The sequence below is a fragment of the Thalassophryne amazonica genome, chromosome 10, assembly GCF_902500255.1.
Source record: "Thalassophryne amazonica chromosome 10, fThaAma1.1, whole genome shotgun sequence".
Lineage (NCBI taxonomy): Eukaryota > Metazoa > Chordata > Actinopteri > Batrachoidiformes > Batrachoididae > Thalassophryne > Thalassophryne amazonica.
In genome coordinates, this window is record NC_047112.1 from 49351736 (window position 1) to 49372639 (window position 20904).

Below are 20904 nucleotides of genomic sequence, written 5' to 3' on the forward strand. Positions count from 1 at the left end.
GATCAGAGACTGCTGCTTTGTTTGATCAAAATTTTTTCAAAACTGTAAGGCACAACTGAGTGGACATCATTCGATAAATTCAGCTGGTTTTCGGTAAAAATTTTAACGGCTGATGAGAGATTTTGGTCTGGTAGTGTCGCTTTAAGGACGGCCCACGGCAGCTGACGGCGATCTGCGCTTCGAGGCGGCAGCGTCTCGCCGTTTCAAGTTGAAAACTTCCACATTTCAGGCTCTGTTGACCCAGGAAGTCGTCAGAGAACAGAGAACTTTCAGAAGAAGTCGGCATGAGGAGTTTATTCGGACATTCCATTGTTAACGGACATTTTGTAATGAAAGAACGTGCGAGTCGCATGTCGGGCCGGACCCGACCGCGGGGGGTCGCGACAGGAAAAACACCTCCGTTGGAAACCTTAACGGGCAAGTTGGAACATGCCCAAGCTGTTAAACAATTTCTCAGTTACTCACTTGTTGAAAGCCATCAAAAGCCGCCTGAATTTTACAAATGGTTTTCAACACGGAGGTGTTTTTCCTGTTGCGGCACACACAAATTCGCCGAGTCGTCACAGAAACAACTTGGCGAATTTGCGCGCACGTCTTTCATTAAAAAATGTTCTTAAACAGTGGAATGTCCCCATAAAGTCCTCATGCCGGCCTCTTCTGAATCTTCTCTGTTCTCTCACAACGTCCTGGGTGAATTAAGCCTTAAATTAGGATGTTTTCAGATCGAAACAGGCCAACGATGGCGCCTGGAAGCGCTGCAGGACGTCCCGCTCCATGGGAAGTCTTTACACCGACAGAAACACTCCATAATCTCTCATCAGCCGTTAAACTTTTCACCGAAAACTATCTTAATTTCTCAAATAGTGTCCACTCAGATATTCCTCACAGGTCCAGAAAAATTTTTTGATAAAGCAACGCGCACCGTCTCGAGCAGCGTGTGAAACAAAGGAATTCAGCCGAGATGGCGGGACCACATCTCACTCAAGGCCTGCCCACAGGGATATGACGTCACCGACATGCGTGAAAAAACTCACGCATGCGCACGAGGGTTCAAGCATGATTGGTGTAATCGCACGTCATTCAAATCCATATAGTTTTTTAAAAAAAATCAAAAGGTAGGATAGTTTTCTAAGATACCTCGTATTTAGATCTGAGGGTGTTTACTTCTGTAATGTTGCACTTTTAATTACTATTTTTTTTTTTTTTTTTTTAACCCTGGTCATTTTGACTTGGGTTGTCAGAAGTCAACTGCCTGAGTGCCCTACTCATCTTTGATGATTGCTTCATTTGTGAGAAATCCTTTTTTGATCGGTTGTTTACCTCTGTGGTTGGAACCCAGTGTTGCCACCCGAACGGTCCCCCCTAAAAATTGGCCCTCCCTGCCTTCACTGCGCATGCGTAATTTCTGAGAGTCAGCAGTGATTCACAGATTATCACCTTGTATCTGCTTAAAACTGCACTCCAGTCATCTATCTAGGAGGCAGCCTAAAAGGTCTGCGGCTGCATCGGAGGCTGCCTAAAAGCCAGTGGCTATATTGGAGGCTGTAAAAAAGCCTGCGGCTAAGTCGGAGGCTGCCATCAGGGTTGCGGTATCGTCAGGGGCCGCCACCAAGCCCGCAGCAACAGCTAGCTCTTACTAGTCCCACAGCAGCTGGCTAGTGGACAGAGCTAGCCAGTGGATGGAGCTAGCCATTTGTACGAGCCAGTTAATGGACGGAGCTTGCCACTGACAAAATGCCACCCAAGCAGAGAAACACAGAGGATGATTATGTATCTTTGTCTCAGGTAAATAAGATAAGACTTTATTGATCTCACAGTGGAGAAATTCACATGTTACGTCAGCTCTTAACCCTTTATCTACGGCGATGGCGCCCACGCCATATTTTCCATATGCGTATTTTTTTACCATAACTCCGCCATAGTTTGTCCAATCCGAATGATTCAAAGTGCATTGTTAAGCTAACACCAAGGGCTTTCCAATGATATATGGTGTATTATGGTAAACGTAAGCCTGTGATGTCATAACGCAGAGGAAAAACACAGAAGTTTCACACTAGTGCGCTGCTGATTCTCATTATCGTAAATTCTCATGTAAGCCCTCAATCTGATAAATTTCAACTCTGACAGCAAGCCAAGAACCCTTGCTTTCCACCAGTATGCTATATGTTGCATATATTATGGTAAAGTGTGTTCGGTGACTTTTGAAACGAGGGAAAAGTATGAAAAAGAGTGCAAAGTGACAGAAACGTACAGAGACAGACAGCAAACATAAATGTAGTAATTTCTGAGGAAAAGTGCGAGTAGAGGAAAATGTGCATCAAACAGTAATAATACTTGTAACAATACAATAAAATAAGAAAATGAGGTAGAAATAAAATATATATATACATACATATATATAAGTATATATGCAAATATATGAACATGATTGGAGTTAAAAAATAGGAGCATCTTATTTACAATATGTGAAGTGGAGTTAAGATAGTGCTGGAATTTGTAAACACGTTATTGCACATGATTTGTGGACATATTATTGTATATGGTTATTTCCAGTGATGCCAGTAACACATTACTTAGTAATGCGTTACTCTAACCTAACCACTTTTTTTAGTAACAAGTAATCTAACGTGTTAATCTTTCCAAATTAGTAATCGGTTTAAAGTTACTTCTCCAAGTCACTGTGCGTTACTATTATTTTTGCATTGTGGGTCGATAGCAGCATTAATCTCGGTCCGTGGGCAGGGGGGTTCGATTGAACTGCCCACTTTAAGCGAGCTGTGAGCTTTTCATTCGTGGTTTTCTGCAGCAGCTACGACTCGTCCTCACCTCTTAAAGCACGGTGACAACAGCACACCTGCTCTGAGCTTTACAAAGATATTTTAATGCTTTTTTTTTCCTCCTTTATTTAGAATTCTGAGCTGAGCTGCTCCGTATCTGCTTGCTAAAACGGTCCCTGGCACAGTCCATTGTCCCACCCTGCCTGAAATCCTCAACCATAGTCCCCCTTCCCAAGAAACCCCACATTTCAGGGCTTAATGACTACCGACCAGTGGCACTAACACCAGTGGTGATGAAGTGCTTTGAGAAACTGGTCCGTAGTCACATCATAGCAGCCCTCCCCCCCAGTATTGATCCCCACCAGTTTACCTATAAGGCAAACCGATACACAGAGGACGCTGTGGCCATAGCACTCCACACTGCACTTTCCCACCTGGAGCAGCAGGGGAGCTATGTGCGAATGCTCTTTGTGGATTATAGCTCTGCTTTTAACACCATCCTCCCTCATAGGCTGGTGGCCAAGCTGAGGGACTTGGGGCTGCCACAAAATACCTGTATATGGATTCATAGCTTCCTCTCTGACCGTAGACAAAGGGTCAGAGTAGGCCATTATACATCCAGGGCCCTAAGCCTCAGCACCGGCTCTCCCCAGGGCTGTGTGCTGAGTCCCTTACTCTACTCCCTTTATACACATGACTGTTTACCTGCCCATCACAGTAACACCATTGTGAAGTTCGCTGACGACACCACGGTGGTGGGGCTCATCTCCGGGGGTGGGGGGGGGGGGGGGGGGGGGGGATGAATCGGCCTACAGAGAGGAGGTGGAGCAGCTCTCAACATGGTGCAAGGCTAACAACCTGCTCCTCAAGGAGGAAGAAAACAGAGGTCACGCCACTATTTATAAATGGGGACTGTGTGGAGAGGGTAGCAGACTTTCGCTTTCTTGGAGTACACATTGAAGAAGGCCTGTCCTGGAGTGTGAACACCACTGAGTTGCTGAAAAAGGCCCAGCAGAGACTGTACTTCCTGAGACTACTCAGGAGGAATAACATCACACAACATCTGGAGGGTGACCTTTTACCGTGCTTGCATAGAGAGCATTTTAACATACTGCATGGGCTTATGGTATACAAGCAGCACAGTGACTCAGAGGAAAGCGCTCCAAGTCGATCACCATCTCCTTCATCTTACTGGTGTTGAGACACAAGTGGTTGCACTCACACCGGTCCACAAAGTCTGTGATGACCGACTGGTACTCCAGCTCGTTCCCCTCAGACACACGACCCACAATGGCGGAGTCATCAGAGAACTTCTGGAGATTGCAGCTGTCCGTGTTGTAGGTGAAGTCCGAGGTGTAGAGGGTGAAGAGGAAAGGTGAGAGGACAGTGCCCTGGGGGGCCCCGGTGCTGCACCTTACCACCTCAGACTGACAACCGTGCAGCCGCACGTACTGCGGGCGGTCAGTGAGGTAGTCGATGGTCCAGGCGGCGAGATGTCCATCCACACCTGCATCCTCCAGCTTCCCCCACAGCACCGCCAGTCTGATGGTGTTGAAAGCACTGGAGAAGTCAAAAAACATGACTCTCACAGCGCTCCCACCAGTCTCCAGGTGGGTGAGCGCCCGCTCATCTACCCCGATGTTGGGCCTGTCTGCGAACTGCAGTGGGTCCAGGATGTCGCTCACCGCGGTGCGGAGGTGAGACAGGACGAGCCGCTCCATGGTCTTCATGAGGTGTGAGGTCAGGGCAACTGGTCTGTAGTGGGCTGGTTCCTTGGCGTGCAGTGTTTTGGGAACTGGGACCACACAGGAGGTTTTCCACAGGGTGGGGACCACCCCCAGGCTAAGGCTCTTGTTCAAGATGTGGCTGAGGACCTCACAGAGCTCATCTGCACAGTTCCTCAGCAGCCTCGGGGAGATCCCATCAGGTCCTGATGCTTTCCTCTGCTTCAGCCGCAGGAGCTGGCCTCCCACTTCAGTCGGAGTCACAGTGAGAGAAGATAAGATATGTTAAAACTTTATTGTCTGTAAAACGGAAAATCGACTTACATAAACTGCCGAAGCCCCAAGACGTGAAAAACACATCGAACATTTATCATAAAACACTTAGCATAAAATAATTTTAAAACTAGTGTGTGGTCTGCAACAACGTGTTCATTTGGTCTCCCTCTGATTTAAAAGTGCGATGGAGTGTGGCACAAATGCGTTCTCGTATCTCTGACCAGCTGTAATCGGTCTGTGAGGAAGGAGTGATACCAGTGGATAAGGTACGTGTTGACCCCGAGTAGATGCATTTTTGCGAGTAAAATGTCATTTTTATTGTATTGAATGCAGATAAGAAGTCGATAAAGAGCACTCTCGCATAGTTTTTATTTGATGCATCCAGATGTTTTGATACCAGGTGCATGAGAGTGGCCGCTGCATCCTCTGTATTTCTTTTCTGTTTGTATGCGAACTGACAGGGGTCTAATTTATCCTGAACTGACTGAGTAAGCAAAGGTGTGATGATTTTTTTCCAGTGACTTAATTAGGACTGAAGTTAATGCCACGGGTCGGAAGTCTGTACATTCTTTGGGACAGGTTTTCTTTGGAAGTGGTATTACATGCGATGTTCTCCAGGCTGTGGGGACAGTATGCGTGTCCAATGATTGCTGAAATAAAGGATGCCATGCTACAGCAAGTTCCTCACTAAAGGTCTTTAAATTGAAGGCACTGATGTCTGGGCTGGAGGACTTACGTGCATTCAGATGTTGAAATATGTTGGCCACTTCACTTTCACTTTATTTATTCAATGTCTCCAAGGGAGCAACGAGCTGTACAGCAATGGGTATACAGAAAAGCACAGAATAAAAAGAAAAGAAAAGAAAAGCAAAAACACACCAAACATTCAGTACACAAGGGGGACACAGTACAGACCTGGATCGATGGAAAAGGAACCGAGTTACCTAACACGATTTGCCATCAACCCTATGTACCTGCTTCTCTCCTCCGGTCAGCATTCAAAACAGAGATAGCCACAGGTACAAAGGAATGCTTATATCTGTTACTCCTCACTGTAGGAAACCTAAACCTCGCTCCAGATGGCAGATAACAAAATTCACCATGGCAAGGGTGGGCCAGATCAGATAAAATTCTCTGAGCCTTCCTCCTCACCTGTAAAACAAGTCAGGCAGTGAGGTCTGCTGGGCCCCCAAAAGCTTGCTGCACAATTCTACAATGTTGTGAAGTGGCTTCCTTGCTTTAATGCTGAGATTTCTGTTGTGTGGGCCGCTGAAGAGGAGGTACTGCTGGCCCACCACCACTAGAGGGCGCCCTGCCTGGAGTGTGGGCTCCAGGCACCGGAGGGCGCTGCCGCCTTACGGGAGCAGCCAGGATGACAGCTGTCACCCATCACTGGAGACAGCTGATCCCAATCAATAAGGAGGTATATCAGCAGGACGGCATCTCCACCTCATTTGCCGAGATATCGCCTTACCAAAGAGGTAACAAACTCAGCCTACACATACGTGTGACTTTAATTGTGTTCTTGTGATTATCTGTAGGACAGCTGACTACCAGACAGCGTTTGGATAAGTACTCACCTTCCTACATTTCTTGATTGTTGTTGACGAGAGGTGGAGGTGGACTCTCCACCCTCCGTGTTGCTGGGTGCAGCCGCATCCACACCTGACTGTTTCTGTTTCCTGCCAGCAGTACCGGATCCGACGAGTGGAGGCAGTGGCCACCTGGGAATTCGGGACTTGGCGGCTCCAGTATTCCCGGGGTTCGGTGGCAGAGGAAATCGGGTTGGTTCCGGTTCGACTTGGACTGACGTCTCCTATCGTCGAGCCTGCCCACACGACACCGTTGTAATTAGACTCGATCTCCATATTGTAATCGGTTGTATTTGTTGTGCCTTTTTCACAACAGTAAAAACAGTGTTATTTGATTCCTCCATTGTCCGTTCATTTGCGCCCCCTGTTGTGGGTCCGTGTTCCTACACTTTCACAACAGGATATCTCGGCCAACGTCATGGATCCCGAGGGGCGTCAACCGGCTGTTGAACGGCCAACGGAAGAACAGGACACGCAGGCGTCCGCAGGAGGGGTAATCGGTGAGTTGCAGCGGATCCTCACCGCTTTCGTGACTCGGTTAGATTTAATGACCGAGCAGAACGTCCTCCTGAACCGCAGGGTGGAGGCTCTCGCCGCGCAGGTGGAAGCGCGCCCTCCGGGCGCCGCTGCGGCTCTCCCTCCCGTAGACCCTGTACGTAACATAGACGTTCCACTGGTTGTTCAACGACCCCTCCCACCTTCCCCGGAAGCATACATAAGCCCTCCAGAGCCGTACGGAGGCTGTGTGGAGACGTGCGCGGATTTTCTTATGCAGTGCTCGCTCGTCTTCGCACAGCGTCCCGTCATGTACGCGACTGATGCTAGTAAAGTAGCTTATGTAATAAACCTGCTTCGCGGTGAGGCACGCGCTTGGGCTACAGCGCTCTGGGAGCAGAATTCACGGCTCCTTCTGACATATGATGGGTTTGTAAGGGAGCTCAGAACCGTGTTCGATCACCCTAATAGAGGCGAAACCGCTTCAACCGTGCTACTGTCAATGAGACAGGGGCGTCGGAGCGCAGCTGCCTATGCAGTCGACTTCCGCGTTGCGGCTGCGAGGTCCGGCTGGAATAGCACTGCCCTCCGCGCCGCCTTTGTAAACGGACTGTCTTTGGTTCTTAAGGAGCATCTGGTGGCTAAGGACCAACCGCGGGATTTAGATGGGCTCATCGATCTTGTCATACGGTTAGACAACCGGTTAGAAGAACGTCGGCGGGAACGAGACGAAGGGCGTGGCCGGGCACGCGCCGTCCCTCTCCCTTCCGGTTCCGACCGCGCTCCGCCTTCCCCACGCTCCACGGCCCCTGCGCTCCGTGGGGCCACAGCTCCCCCTACTGACGAAGCTATGGACACGAGTAGGGCAACATTTAGGGCACCAGATGCACAGAGGAGACGGGCCCACGGAGCTTGTTTTGTTTGTGGTGCAATAGAGCACCATATGAGAGACTGCCCCGAGCGGTTAAACTCCAATGCCCGCCCCTAGAAACTGGGCTAGGGGTGGGCCGAGACATTCACGTGGGACACACCCACATTGCCACACGACTCCCAGTTACGATCCTTTATGAGGACTCAACCCTGAAGGCCCCAGCACTGGTGGACACGGGCTCTGAGGGGAATCTGCTGGACAGCAGATGGGCCAGGGAGATAGGGCTCCCTCTGGTGGCGCTTACCTCGCCCGTACAGGTTCGGGCACTAGATGGCTCCCTACTCCCTCCGATCACGCATAAGACACCACCTGTAACTCTGGTGGTGTCAGGAAATCACCGGGAGGTGATTGAGTTGTTGGGTATTTTCTCCTCCAAACATTTTTAAAACCTTTAACAAGACAAACAGAGTCAAGAAACACCAGTGAGACAGAAAGTCAAATTTTACGCGCGGAGTGCGGCCAGGCTGTACACCAAGGCTACACTCAAGTCTGGCCTGCTTTTCCGCTCTTTTTATTAAGAGACGCCCTCATCACATAAACAAAAAACTTGTCCTAAGGGTGGGGGTGATGACGCAAGACAAGTTTCTTCCCGTAACATAAACGCATACGTCAATAAGTGCAGCTGTAAGGAAGGACACTTTCTTTTACACAGGTCAGCACATCTCGTTCGTCTGTTGCAGTTATCAGCTGTTCTGCATCTGCCTGAAGTGTCCTGTCCTTCACACTCCTTCACACTAAGCACCACATCACAACAGTCAAAACGTTCTCTTACTCCCAGTCGTTAGAGGCTGCGAAAACAAAGTTATATTATAATAATAAGTACATCCAGCCCTTCATTCCCAGCTCAGATTGACCCCAGAGTGCTAAAACAAAATTGAATTCTCAGGCTTGGTTAAGACAGGTGCAAAACAGCACAACACCGTTCTCATGAGAAAGAAGACAAAGCTAAAACAAGGTTGAATAACACATACATTCTCAGGGTGAAGTGCAAACAGCACAACACCGTTTTCATAAGAAAGAAGACGAAGGTACAAATGTTTAACAGTGATAACATATATATATATATATATAAAATCCTTAACATTTCCCACCTGTTTATCACCTGTTAAACATACAGTAGGCATCACCCAGCTTAGTTAGTTAGTTTATTAACTTAATCTATTCTGTCCATGTTTTTATTAATTGAACACCACCAACAGATGGAAGATTCGAATCCAGCTGCTATTTGATCAACCAGTTTATACTCGTCAGGCACTCCTCTGGGGACTCCTATTGCGTCAATATATGTTGGATTTCCTACTCCTTTCCAATCTCTTTTTACTCTATGTCTGGCTATGCCTTTCTGCCAATCCTCAGGAATAAGAGAGGCTGCATATGTCGTAACGTCTTCAGGGGTCATGGGTAACAATAATGATATTAATGCACAATAACCTGACACATTTCGTGGCAGTCTGTCAAAGATTCTGTTATCACCACACCACCACCATACATCACTCCTACCGACTGGTATAAATGAACTGTTTTTTCTGTATTATTCGACTACACCACTTGTCTTATTACTTTTTCAGCTAAAGCTTCATAGGCTAAGAGTGTGTTAACTCATCACGTCAACAGTTCAAGCTTGAACTGGAGTTGTGAGCTTTTCAATATCATCATAATTCTCAGTACAGTCATTACAGTTTTCTCCACTAAGGTCTGACTGTTTCAATGCTTGATATTTTGGCATAGTTTGTTGGAAGGCCAGATTACACTGTACAAATGTATTTGACACCATTTTGCCAACCATTGTTTTGATATAAGGGATCACACAACACATGCAAAGTCCAATCAGAATTAGGACTATAATAACTGGTGTCACCATTTTCAATAGTAACTGCCAACATGGTCCTGAAGTCAACCAGGACCAGGGATTCCACCGGTTCACGGCTAGGGTGTCTTTATGCATTGCATCACGAAGTTTATTCAGCTCTTCCAATGCGTCCTGCATATCCACTGAATGAATGGAGTCTGGGATGAAAGTACAGCATGTTGTGTTCAGCAGAACACAAACTCCTCCCTGTGAACCAGTAAGCAAGTCTAAAACCATGCGATTTTGCATCACCATGGTACGTAAAGCATCTATTTCAGTGTTTTGAGCTGCTACTATTTTTTTAGTTACATTCATGAACAGACCCAATCGATAATTCAGAGTTTCAATCATTAATGAATTTTTTCCCACTCCTATCCAGGGGAACAATGAATGTGCTATTTTATCTCCTACAGACCACAATTTTTTGGTCCTTTAGTACATCCGAGCCCCACATGTGATCATGTGGTAACACATCTGGGTATATCAATCTCCTCCGTCTGGTGCTGCCATTCTTCTCTGTGGAGGTCCTACCACATATGTATGGTCAGTCACCTGGGTAGGTGCACACACACCACCCCAATTTGGTGGGAGACTCATGTACAGTCTGGAACCACAAAGCCAATAGATGTCATCATACACCGGAGTACCATTTATAGGTGGTAGCAAAAACTTACTAACATAAGCACATGATTCATCCGTTCCCCATGGACAGGAGCCTGTATAATTACATCCCCGTCCAATGTGATGAAGATAAGTACCATCCACATATTATGTTTTGGTTAGGCTTAAATTATTTGATAAAACATACGTTTGGGTACACAGACGTTTCTTAATTTTACCTACATTTTTATTCCCTGTCCCGTAAAAGCAAATTGGGAATGGCCGTTGTGATGACAATTTAACGTGATGATATTTTTGCATTTCCCTTCAGTCTAGTCAATGGAGCAGCACTTGGGCACGCTTGTACGTCCTCTGTTGAAATCCCTATCATATAAGTGGTTGCACTGAGGCAAGTGGTGTTACATCTTATCAGATTTGCTGAGAACTGCTGCCCCCGAAATACAGTTTGATTATGCATCCGTATGATAAGACATTCTGTCACCCTAGCAGGGTACGGTTTAGCCGTCAGAGCTGGGTGTGTTGAGGATATAGGTATCTGTGAACAAACATAACAATGGCAAGAATTGGTGCTGACAGCTGGAACACACATTAATGTGTCCACTTCACAATCCTGAGTGTTTCAGTTGAGTCCTGAAGAGGATGATCTTCTCTCTTCTGTACCATCAGGATTGTGGACAACAGGTCCTTCAGACGTAGGACTGATTAAAAAATGCACAACTTGTAGTTATAAGACCAAAAACAGAATACAGACCATGTGTAAGACAGTATCCATTGAAACCTGATGCAATTGAAGGAATCAGGCCGGTAATAGAGAATTTATTAACAGCAGGAGTAATAGTGCCATGTCCAGATTCACCATGTAACACACCCATATTTCCTGTAAAAAAAGGCTCCGCCCTCAGTGGGATGGAGATAGATTCAAGATCTGCAGGCAGTAAATGCTGCTGTGATTAAAAGAGCACCATGTGTACCAGATCCGCACACACTGTTAAGCTCATTGAGATTAAATTCTAGTTGTTTTTCTGTAATAGATATCAGTAATGCATTTTTTTTTTTTTCTGTACCAGTACACCCAGATAGTCAATTCTGGTTTGCTTTTACCTTTAAAGGACAACGATATACATTTACCAGATTACCGCAGGGTTACGCAGACAGTCCAACTATTTATTATCAAGTCATGTCAGCATGTTTAGCCAATTTCGTTCCACCGGCAGATAGCCAACTATTAGTGTATGTTGATGACATTCTGATTGCCTCTGACACACGAGAAAACTGCATAACTGACACAGTAGCATTATTATGTTTCTTATTTGATAATGGCCACAAAGTGAGTAAAAACAAAGTTCAGTTGTGTAGGGATAAAGTAAAATATTTAGGACATGAATTATCAGCCACAGGGCGTACTATCCTGTCTGACAGGAAGGAAGCAATTTTGCACGCTCCAAAACCACAAACCAAAAAGCAGATGATGTCATTTCTTGGACTGACTAATTACTGCAGGGCATGGATTCCCTGCTATGCAGAATTGACTAGTCCACTTTCTGATTTGATGTACAAGGATGATATTTCAATGTCAACCGTGTTGGAATGGAACAAAGAAGCTGAGGAAGCTTTTGTAAAAGTAAAACAAACATTAGTGTCATCCACAGTTTTGGCACTACCAGATTATAGTAAACCATTCATTCAAACAGCTGATTGTAAGAATGAGTCCATGACTAGTGTTTTGGTTCAAGTGTATGGCTCAAAATTAAGGCCAGTTGCCTACTACTCATCTAAATTGGATGCAGTGGCAAGTGCTCTACCACCATGTGTACAGGCTGTTGTTGCAGCCTTTATGGCTGTTCAAAGTAGCAGTAATGTTGTTCTATTCCATCAGTTGACACTGGAAGTTCCACATGCAGTTTCTGCACTTCTGTTGCAGACAAAAATGAGCCTTTTGTCCCCAGCAAGACATCTTTCGTGCATGTCCTTGCTATTATCACAACCACACCTTACGGTAGAGCGCTGTACGACATTGAATCCATCCACATTGATACCCTTACCTGAGGATGGTGAGCCGCACAATTGTCTTGATGTAGCTACGGTCTGTACGAAAGCACGCCCAGACCTCCAGGACACACCCATCCCAAACAGTACAATTGTGTATGTGGATGGTTCTTCCACTGACAAAGCTTATGGACAAACACAATCTGGATATGCTGTTGTCACAAATTCAGAAGTATTGGATTCTGCTTCATTGCCATCGTCATTTTCAGCACAAGCAGCTGAATTAGTTGCTTTAACTGCAGCTTGCTATCTGTTTAAAGGTACGGCTGTATCAATTTATACAGACAGCCAGTACGCTTTCAGCACAGTGCATGTGTTTGCAAAACTGTGGGAGGAGCGTGGAATGGTGACATCATCTGGAAAGCCAGTGACTCATGCCACTCTCCTAACTGCCCTACTGCAAGCTGTGAAGTTGCCTCAACAAATTGCTATATGCAAATGTGCGGCTCACACCAAAGGCTCTGACAGTGTTTCAAAAGGAAATGACGTTGCTGACAAAACCGCAAAGGCGGCAACAGCTCTTTCTATTTTTCTCCTATATGACACCCCTCCGGATATGACCACAAAAGAAACCCATATTGCCAAAAAAATATGTTTAAATGGGCAGCTATTATGAGCCATGGCGTGACGCATGTCTCATCAGGGGGTGTGATATCGCAATTGCAATCTATTTTTTGTCTTTATGGGTTCGATGCATATGCAAAACAGCATTGTAGAGCATGCATGACATGTGCAAAACACAACTCACAAGGCAATTTGAGACCCCAAAGAGGCAAATTTCCAACACCACAATATCCCTTTCAAGTGATTCATATGGATTATATACAGCTGAGTAAACATGAAGGGAAGGAATTTTGTTTAGTCATAATTGATGCCTTCTCAAAATGGGTAGAATTGTTCCCTACAAAACATGCAGGTGCACTTACAGTGGCTAAGGCATTGTGCAAAGACATCATTCCATGATTTGGAATACCAGAAACAGTCTATTCAGATAATGGAGCGCATTTTGTTAATACAATAGTGCAATACGTAGGAGAAGCGCTACAGGTCAATCTCAAAAATCATTGTGCTTATCAACCACACAGTGCCGGATTAGTGGAAAGGACAAAGGGCACATAAAAGGGCGCAATAAAAATAAGATTAAGGAAATGTATAGAAGAGACAAAACAAACCTGGATTGAATGTTGGACCTAGTAAAATTGTATATGAGAATAACACCAACACCATCAGGGTTAACACCATTTGAGATACTTTATGGACGACCATATCGTCTACCAATTTTGACATGGATACTAAAACAGCAGATGAGGAACAAACATTAGCAAATTTTATGAAAAAGACATTAACACAGAAAGAGATAACTTAAACACATTTACTGCCGAATAATTTTGATCTTCCACAGGACGGCCTTCCAGTAGTCTAGCCAGGAGACTGGGTGTTCATCAGAGTCCAGTCCTCGTTGGGAAGGTCTATACCAAGTGCTGTTAACAACACCAACTGCAGTAAAGATAGCGGAGAGATCAACGTGGATACATCACTGTAAGATACAGCGTGTGTTGGCGGCCTCCACAGTGGAAGGGGAAGTCTGGCTACAAAGGGAGTCTATTTAATTAGCAATAGATTGTCTCAATGCCAGTGAAGCAGGGAGATCCTTGCACTATTAGGTGAGGTGGTTAACAACACTGTATCCTAGCAATCATGACTGAACTACAGCAGACCCCGGAGCGGCGTGCTCAGCGCCGCCGCTGCCGGACTGTTGGTAGGGCAGCCGGTTGCGTTGTGATCTTAGTGTGTTTCGTGCTCCTCGGATTCCTGGCCTGGTGGAATGGAATTACGTTACTATACTGTCAAATATGGTTTACAAAGTGACACATGTAATGGCATACCTGTGAATCTCAATTTTAAAACATCTTCAGTGGCACCTGTTACTGTTATGACAGCTGTTGAGTTGCCATCATGAATCAAATCGGTCATTGTCAGCTTCACAGGTGAAACATTTTTCAATTTGTTTTCATACACTGGTGTTCCTGGCAATATGCCACTATGGACTCTAAATACACTCTCAAATCTGCACCTAAACTCTGTCCATGGCTCTCCTTCTTTCTGAGTTGTCCTGGTAATTTCAGTATAATTTATCTTTGGTCCTAACACACCTTTTGCACGTGTAATCATAGCTTCCACTCTTGTTTTCAAGACTGGATCATCATGTGGCAATGGTACGCCATCCTGGTCTGCAGGATTCCAGTCTCCGCGTATCTGACTCCATTTTAGGGCCACATGCTTTCATCCACACCTGTTGGACTTCAGGTCCACTAAGGTGGTAAGAACTTCTAATGTTTCCTATATCCTGCATAAATCCCTCGATATCGACATGTGGCGATGGTATCATGTCGACTGCTGCTTTGATATTATCAGCATTCCATGTTCGATATACGAGCATGGTTGATCGCTGTCCTGCTGTTCCTGCACGAGGATTTGGTACTTCTATCATAGGATAGGCACCTCCCTGATCACTGTGTTCCACCATGGGAGGGGCCGTGGGCACTTTCGCTTGACTGCGTGTTTGTGGTTTTTCTGGTTTTTCACTTTTTACCTTAGGTTTTACTGCTAAATCATACTGTGGTGGCGGTACATCGTCATCCTCTGGTAGAGGAGATAAAGGTGTTGTTGTCACCGATGATCCAGCCAGCGGTGATTGTTGAGGCTGTTCTGGTTCTCTGTGCTGAATTATCACATCTTCTTCTGCCTTACCTACAGCTTTCTTTTTCCTTGCTTTCTCTAATCGTCGCTTCTCTGCTCCCTTCTGTCTGTTCTCTGCTTCCTCCTCCCAAAATGCCACTAAATCTGCCCCTACTTTCTGCATCTTTTTCTCATCACCTTTATGTTGCTGTTCTAACTCCTTCTTTAGCTTCTGTATGCTGATCAGGTTCAGTCGTCCGTCAAAGTCATGTTTATTAATCCAGGTCTCCAATTTTTTGTTGGTCTTGGATTTTTTTTTGCTTCCATAAATTTCCAGTCGTCAGTTGATAAATTTTCCTTATTTATAGACGTCTTACCCCCCATTTTTATTATCCCTTGTTATAATTTGGACTTCAGACGGGGGCACACCTAGGGTGTTCTAAATCTGAAGTTTTCACACTTTCTTTGGACGTGACAATTAATTTGCCGTCGTGTGGTTGATTCCTTTCACCTCCCCGTAGGAAGCGGAATCACTTGCCTGCTGCTTCCACACACACGGTTGTCACTAACGTTGTCCAAAGTATTACACTTTCACACAGTTATTTACACTTACACAAAACACTATTTACACATAGAAACACTTTTAATAATCGTACGCGTATTCTTATGCCAGGGGAGCTCGCCCTCCCGTGAAATTTAACTAATGTCCTGCATTAGGGGACTCCGCCGTCCCTGCCAAATTTAACTGCCTTTTTACAGTGCACGTATTTCTACCCGGGATTTCCTTTACGTATTAAAACAGAGGAGTCCGTATCCTCCTTCCGGAATTTAACTACTTGCGTCCCTCGCAACCGTAGAGGAGTCCGCCCTCCTTACAGAGTTTAACTGTGTTTCATTAACAGACGATTCTGTATCATCGCTTACGGAGTTTAACTGTTTTATGTGATCACTTTTATCCCCTACCGGTACGCGTATATAAACAGAGGAGTCCGCACCCTCCTTACAGAGTTTAACTGCTTTGCATTAACAGACGATTCTGTATCATCGCTTGCGGAATTTAACTGTTTATGTGATCTGATCACCACTCACTCAGTACTGTTTACAAAGAAATTCTACTCACTGACTCGACTTCCTGTCTGTCTTCTTCGGGAAAATCTCGTCAACCAGACGATGCCAACGGTGGCCGACAATGGCAGACACGATCAATCGATCGGACCTTGGCCAAGGATTTACGTCTGGACTTGACGACCTCCGCTGGACACCTCCGGTATTGTTGAGATCCCGGACGTAGCCCCCAGTCAATGTTGGGTATTTTCTCCTCCAAACATTTTTAAAACCTTTAACAAGACAAACAGAGTCAAGAAACACCAGTGAGACAGAAAGTCAAATTTTACGCGCGGAGTGCGGCCAGGCTGTACACCAAGGCTACACTCAAGTCTGGCCTGCTTTTCCGCTCTTTTTATTAAGAGACGCCCTCATCACATAAACAAAAAACTTGTCCTAAGGGTGGGGGTGATGACGCAAGACAAGTTTCTTCCCGTAACATAAACGCATACGTCAATAAGTGCAGCTGTAAGGAAGGACACTTTCTTTTACACAGGTCAGCACATCTCGTTCGTCTGTTGCAGTTATCAGCTGTTCTGCATCTGCCTGAAGTGTCCTGTCCTTCACACTCCTTCACACTAAGCACCACATCACAACAGTCAAAACGTTCTCTTACTCCCAGTCGTTAGAGGCTGCGAAAACAAAGTTATATTATAATAATAAGTACATCCAGCCCTTCATTCCCAGCTCAGATTGACCCCAGAGTGCTAAAACAAAATTGAATTCTCAGGCTTGGTTAAGACAGGTGCAAAACAGCACAACACCGTTCTCATGAGAAAGAAGACAAAGCTAAAACAAGGTTGAATAACACATACATTCTCAGGGTGAAGTGCAAACAGCACAACACCGTTTTCATAAGAAAGAAGACGAAGGTACAAATGTTTAACAGTGATAACATATATATATATATATATAAAATCCTTAACAGAGTTTTTTGTGACTCAGGCCACCTCCCGTGTGGTTTTAGGATTTCCCTGGATGTTGAAGCACAATCCCCGGATTGATTGGCCGTCCGGGGTAGTGGTTCAGTGGAGCGAGACCTGCCATCGGGTGTGTCTAGGTTCCTCGGTTCCTCCCGGCTCCCAAGCTAAATCAGAGTCCCGCCCAATCTGGGGACGGTGCCGGTGGAGTACCACGACCTTGTCGACGTGTTCAGCAAGGATCTGGCTCTCACACTTCCCCCCCACCGTCCGTATGATTGTGCCATTGATTTGGTTCCGGGCAGTGAGTTCCCGTCCAGTAGGCTGTACAACCTCTCACGGCCTGAGCGCGAATCAATGGAGACCTACATCCGGGACTCATTAGCTGCCGGGTTGATCCGGAATTCCACCTCCCCGATGGGCGCAGGTTTCTTTTTTGTGGGTAAAAAAGACGGCGGACTTCGTCCATGCATTGATTATAGGGGGCTGAATGAGATCACGGTTCGCAACCGATACCCGTTGCCCCTGTTGGATTCGGTGTTCACACCCCTGCATGGAGCCCAAATCTTCACCAAGCTCGATCTTAGAAATGCGTATCACCTGGTTCGGATCCGGAAGGGATACGAGTGGAAGACGGCATTTAACACCCCCTTAGGTCACTTTGAGTACCTGGTCATGCCGTTCGGCCTCACAAACGCCCCCGCGACGTTCCAAGCATTAGTTAATGATGTCTTGCGGGATTTCCTGCACCGGTTCGTTTCCCTGATCTCTAGTAATACTGTGAGAAATCTTGGAGTCATTTTTGATCAGGATATGTCATTCACAGCGCATATTAAACAAATATGTAGGACTGCCTTTTTGCATTTACGCAATATCTCTAAAATCAGAAAGGTCTTGTCTCAGAGTGATGCTGAAAAACTAATTCATGCATTTATTTCCTCTAGGCTGGACTATTGTAATTCATTATTATCAGGTTGTCCTAAAAGTTCCCTAAAAAGCCTTCAGTTGGTTCAGAATGCTGCAGCTAGAGTACTGACGGGGACTAGCAGGAGAGAGCATATCTCACCCGTGTTGGCCTCTCTTCATTGGCTTCCTGTTAATTCTAGAATAGAATTTAAAATTCTTCTTCTTACTTATAAGGTTTTGAATAATCAGGTCCCATCTTATCTTAGGGACCTCGTAGTACCATATTACCCCATTAGAGCGCTTCGCTCTCAGACTGCGGGCTTACTTGTAGTTCCTAGGGTTTGTAAGAGTAGAATGGGAGGCAGAGCCTTCAGCTTTCAGGCTCCTCTCCTGTGGAACCAGCTCCCAATTCAGATCAGGGAGACAGATACCCTCTCTACTTTTAAGATTAGGCTTAAAACTTTCCTTTTCGCTAAGGCTTATAGTTAGGGCTGGATCGGGTGACCCTGGACCATCCCTTGGTTATGCTGCTTTAGACGTAGATTGTGGGGGGGTTCCCATGATGCACTGTTTCTTTCTCTTTTTGCTCCATATGCATCACTCTGCATTTAATCATTAGTGATCGATCTCTGCCCCCCTTCACGGCATGTCTTTTTCCTGGTTTTTTCCCTCAGCCCCAACCAGTCTCAGCAGAAGACTGCCCCTCCCTGAGCCTGGTTCTGCTGGAGGTTTCTTCCTGTTAAAAGGGAGTTTTTCCTTCCCACTGTGGCCAAGTGCTTGCTCATAGGGGGTCGTTTTGACCGTTGGGGTTTTTCATAATTATTGTATGGCCTTGCCTTACAATATGGAACGCCTTGGGGCAACTGTTTGTTGTGATTTGGCGCTATATAAGAAAAAAGTTGATTGATTGATTGATTGATAGTTAGCCCCCTGACAGCCCTGACCTCACCAAAAGTCCCCTTCACCTGGTCGGATCGTTGCGATGCCGCGTTCAAGGAGTTGAAACGGCGCTTCTCGTCTGCACCTGTTCTGGTGCAGCCCGATCCTAGTCGCCAGTTAGTGGTTGAAGTGGACGCCTCGGACTCAGGGATAGGAGCCGTGCTGTCCCAGAGCGGGAAGACCGATAAGGTCCTTCACCCGTGTGCCTATTTTTCCCGCAGGTTGACCCCAGCCGAACGGAACTATGACGTCGGCAATCGAGAGCTCCTTGCGGTGAAAGAGGCTCTTGAGGAGTGGAGACATCTGTTGGAGGGAACGTCTGTGCCATTCACGGTTTTCACTGACCACCGGAACCTGGAGTATATCAGGACCGCCAAGCGGCTGAATCCCAGGCAAGCCCGCTGGTCACTGTTCTTCGGCCGTTTTGACTTCCGGATCACCTACCGTCCCGGGACCAAAAATCAAAGATCGGATGCTTTGTCCCGGGTACATGAAGATGAGGTCAAAACGGAGTCGTCGGATCCCCCGGATCCCATCATCCTGGAGTCCGCTATCGTGGCCGCCCTCACCTGGGACGTGGAGAAGACCGTTCGGGAGGCCCTGACACGAGACCCGGACCCCGGAACCGGACCGAAGAACAAACTCTACGTCCCACCAGAAGCCAGGGCTGCAGTTCTGGACTTCTGTCACGGTTCTAAGCTCTCCTGTCATCCTGGGGTGCGAAGAACCGTGGCAGTCGTCCAGCAGCGCTTCTGGTGGGCGTCCCTGGAGGCCGACGTCCGGGGTTACTTCCAGGCCTGTACCACCTGCGCCAGGGGCAAGGCCGACCACCGCAAGACATCGGGATTGCTACAGCCGCTGCCCGTGCCTCATCGCCCCTGGTCTCACATCGGCCTGGATTTTGTCACGGGTCTCCCGCTGTCCCAGGGAAACACCGTCATCCTCACGATAGTGGACTGATTCTCCAAGGCGGCCCACTTCGTGGCCCTCCCGAAGCTACCAACGACCCAGGAGACAGCGGACCTCCTAGTCCACCACGTCGTCCGTCTGCATGGGATACCATCAGACATCGTCTCCGATCGCAGTCCCCAGTTCTCCTCGCATGTTTGGAGGAGCTTTTGCCGGGAACTGGGGGCCACGGTCAGTCTCTCGTCCGGGTATCACCCCCAGACCAACGGACAAGCAGAACGGGCCAACCAGGAGATGGAGCAGACCCTACGCTGTGTGACAGCCGCGCACCCGACGGCCTGGAGTACCCACCTGGCCTGGATCGAGTACGCCCACAACAGCCAAGTGTCATCAGCCACCGGCCTCTCCCCTTTCGAGGTGTGCTTGGGGTATCAACCCCCGTTGTTTCCGGTGGTTGAGGGGGAGGTCGGTGTGCCCTCGGTCCAGGCCCACCTACGGAAGTGCCGTCGGGTGTGGCGTGCCGCCCGTTCTGCTTTGTTAAGGGCCCGGACGAGGGCGAAGAACCATGCAGACCGGCGGCGGGCCCCGGCTCCCACGTATCGTCCTGGGCAGGAAGTGTGGTTGTCCACCAAGGACATTCCCCTTCAAGTGGACTCCCCAAAACTGCAAGAACGATACATCGGCCCGTACAAGATACTCAAGGTCATCAATCCCGCCGCAGTGAGGCTCCAGCTTCCGGCCTCACTGCGGATTCATCCAGTATTCCACGTCTCCAGGATTAAACCCCATCACACCTCACCCCTCTGCACTCCGGGTCCGGCGCCACCTCCTGCCCGGATCATCGACGGAGAGCCGGCTTGGACCGTGCGCCGGCTCCTCGACGTCCGACGGATGGGCCGGGGTTTTCAGTATCTGGTGGACTGGGAGGGGTACGGCCCCGAAGAACGCTCCTGGGTGAAGAAGGGCTTCATCCTGGACCCGGCCCTCCTGGCCGACTTCTACCGTCGCCACCCTGACAAACCCGGTCGTGCGCCAGGAGGCGCTCGTTGAGGGGGGGGTCCTGTTGTGTGGGCCGCTGAAGAGGAGGTACTGCTGGCCCACCACCACTAGAGGGCGCCCTGCCTGGAGTGCGGGCT